The sequence below is a fragment of the Poecilia formosa genome, unplaced genomic scaffold (genome assembly GCF_000485575.1).
Source record: "Poecilia formosa unplaced genomic scaffold, Poecilia_formosa-5.1.2 Scaffold218, whole genome shotgun sequence".
NCBI classification, from domain to species: Eukaryota; Metazoa; Chordata; class Actinopteri; order Cyprinodontiformes; family Poeciliidae; genus Poecilia; species Poecilia formosa.
The window spans coordinates 690,473-694,059 of record NW_006800157.1 but is presented as its reverse complement, the minus strand read 5'-3'; the positions used below and the strand labels follow the sequence as shown (position 1 = coordinate 694,059).

Sequence of the window (3,587 nt, the reverse complement as noted above, 5' to 3'; positions counted from 1 at the left end):
TCCAAGAGGAGTAAATGCTGCAAGTCAATGACTTGATGTAATGTCTGGGGTTTCCTTAGTTATAATTTTTATATTGGATTTTGAATAATTACTTGTTATGTTGAAGTCATAAAAGAAAAAAATGTCTTTAGTGCACAGCTAATACCGGAGCAACTGAAAAATTGAGGACTGAAAGAGAGAGCTAACTAACATAGGACTTACAGTACGACTGTAATGGCAGGCAGACAAATGCCATTCGATGAGGATCCGACAAGAGACAAAGCTAACAGGTGGGACTAAATACACAGGGAGGGTAATCAAGGAATGAGACACAGCTGGGACGCAATCAATGGGAAGACGCAAAGACAGAGACTCACAGGAAAGCAACTGAACACAGAAAACCCTAAAAATAAATGCACAGAAACACAAATCATAACATTCAGTTCTGATTTATAGGAACCAAAAGTTTCAGGGAATGTGATTCAGAGCTGAACAACATAAAAACCAAAAGATGTTTACTTCTAGTCCTTAAAGGGGAAGGACTAGAAGTAAGCACCACTTAAAGGGGAAGTATTCTGCAAAATCAACTTTTTTGAGCTTTTCATCATGTTACAATTTTCTCATCAAATGCTTACCTGGAGTGTTGCTTTAAATTTTCATTATTTCATGTTTCATTATTGGAGATTGTTAAGGAAGAAAATTCTAAATAAGTTAACTTTGGAAAAAGTTTGGCTCTCTCTTCCTCTGGATCCCAGGTCCCCTCGGCGGGCCACGTGTAGCCACAAGGAAAACAAAAATGCACGTTGACGTCACAGAATTACAGAGTTTAATCCAATATAAGACAATGTATAAACTTACACCAGAAACTGCAGAACAACGGAGACATACATTCATTTACCTGACATAAATGGAAAGAAGAGGAAAGCAAAGACGTGCAACGACGTCTTTTGAGAGTTGCAAGAGCAAACCTGATTTGTTACTTCTGTGTAGAAAGTTTTATCTTCTTTTCTTTAATTTATTCAAACAAGGCGTAACTTTTCTCATCCAACCAGGAGCTATCTCTGACCCTCTCTCAAGCCAGAAACCCCTGCCGTGTTTACGGCCTTTCACAGATGAGTGTGAAAAGCTAGAACTTCCACTGTATTGTTTTCCCACAGACAAAAGGCAGTTCAAACGATCCTAGCAAACCATCTGCTGGAACTACAGGTAAAATAAAGGTCAATAGGCCAGAATAAGTTACTGATTTTAAAACCACAATTTAGGCCATTTGAATCAAGACATGTTAAGTTTTAAAACTAGCATATTTTAAATGTATTTTCTCAACAAGGTGTAATTCAATTTCATGCAAAGGACTGCCTATTTACCTAAAGCTCCACCTTAGAGCTGCAGCCCACTGTTGAGCTCTTGCTTCACAGAATGTTCCCTGCCCTTTAACTCCCTCACTCAGCTCCTTCAGACTAGCCAGCAGCAATTAGCAAACATCTGGTGTAACTGTGCATCAGCTGAGCTCATTATGAGATACATCTCAGTGCAATGTAATTAAAAATGTTAATAAAGGGTTGATAGAGGAGCCATGTTGTGATGAAGGCGGAGTTTCAGGAAGAACAGGAGTTTTTAAAGAGACAGAGGCTAAATTTTAAGGCTTTAAATCATGAAGTCAAATTTTGTTTGAGTCATATTTGATACAAATAGGATTTTTTAAATCAATGAAGGTAACTAGTTACTTTATCACTGGGTTACTTGATTCCTTGAAGAACTGTTGTAAACAGCATCATGGAGAAAAGTTTGAGCTTTTTAAAGGGACAGAGGCCAATTTTAGAAATTGGTGCGATGCAAAGTCAGATTTCTTTTGAGTTGTTTTATATGCCTGGACATAATCTCTCCTCCACATTAAGCAGATCTCCTAGGCGTCTGAATGGTTCATCCTTGATAGAAAACTAAAACTTCTTTTGGCACAAAATCATTTAGATCTTTATAGACCAATTTAAGAATCTGCTCTTTAACAAATAGAAGACGAAGGAAACTAATGAAACACTGGATTCATCACCACTGAATCAGAATCTCATTTTCATAAATCCTGCACCTCTGGCTTTGATAGTTGCTTTATATCAGCTTAATACTGAGTTGGTACAAACTGTTATTTTAAGACTTCATTAAACTGAATTGTCTGCTTATTTTATGAATAGTTTTATATCTAAGCTGTTGCTTTATTTACCTCCTCAGCTCCTCTGGCTCTGTGTACCAGTCTGACCTTCGGTGCGTCTTTGTGACGGATGGAGAAAGTGAGTAGAAATCTCTGCTTTGGTCTTCAGTTTAAATTCAATCAGTTTTTTCCTGAACTGATAATGTTACTGCTGATCTGCTGCTCCATCCACAGGTCCACCAACTGTTTCCCCTCCGATTGTAGCTGCTACCACGATTACACCCAGCATGACAACCACACCTCTATTCACAACTACACCTCCACCAGCTATACCTATAACAGCTACAACTACACCTATAACAGCTACAATTCCACCAGCTACACCTATAACAGCTACAACTCCACCTATAACAGCTACAACTCCACCAACTACAACTCCACTAGCTACACCTATAACAGCTACAACTCCACCAGCTACACCTATAACAGCTACAACTCCACCAGCTACACCTATAACAGCTACACCTCCACCANCTCCACCAACTACACCTCCCCCAACTACAACTCCACCAGCTACACCTATAACAGCTACACCTCCACCAGCTACACCTCCACCAACTACACCTCCCCCAGCTACAACTCCACCAACTACACCTCCACCAGCTACACCTATAACAGCTACAACTCCACCGGCTACACCTATAACGGCTACAACTCCACCAAATACAACTCCACCAACTACAACTCCCCCAGCTACACCTATAACAGCTACACCTCCACCAAATACAACTCCACCAAATACAACTCCACCAGCTACACCTATAACAGCTACACCTCCACCAGCTACAACTCCACCAGCTACACCTCCATCAGCTTCACCTATAACAGATACACGTATAACAGCTACAACTCCACCAACTACACCTCCACCAGCTACACCTATAATGGCTACACCTCCACCAAGTACAACTCCACCAGCTACACCTATAACAGCTACAACTCCATCAGCTACACCTCAACCAGCTACACCTATAACAGCTACACCTCCACCAACTACACCTCCACCAACTACACCTCCACCAACTACAACTCCACCAGCTACACCTCAACCAGCTACACCTCTAACAACTACACCTCCACCAGCTACAAATATAACAGTTACAACTCTACCAGCTACACTTATAACAGGTACAACTCTACCAACTACAATTCCACCAACTACAAATATAACAGTTACAACTCTACCAGCTACACCTCTAACAACTACACCTCCACCAGCTACAAATATAACAGTTACAACTCTACCAGCTACACTGATAACAGCTACACCTCCACCAGCTACACCTCCACCAACTACACCTCCACCAGCTACACCTATAACAGCTACAACTCTACCAGCTACAATTCCACCAGCTACACCTCTAACAGCTACACCTCTAACAACTACAACTATAACAGTAACAAC

At 40.8% G+C, this 3,587-nt stretch overlaps 1 protein-coding gene and 1 long non-coding RNA gene across 5 annotated transcripts in view; one reads left to right on the top strand and one right to left on the bottom strand.

The window, feature by feature from the left end:
* LOC103149144 (mucin-5AC-like) overlaps positions 1-3,587 on the top strand; it is a 72,579-nt gene that overhangs the window by 36,558 nt on the left and 32,434 nt on the right. The window lies entirely within an intron of this gene.
* LOC107838196 (uncharacterized) overlaps positions 1-3,587 on the bottom strand; it is a 23,053-nt gene that overhangs the window by 17,777 nt on the left and 1,689 nt on the right. The window contains exon 2 of the long non-coding RNA XR_001664243.1: positions 3,197-3,220. This is a non-coding gene — a long non-coding RNA (uncharacterized LOC107838196). The remainder of the gene's footprint in view (positions 1-3,196; positions 3,221-3,587) is intronic.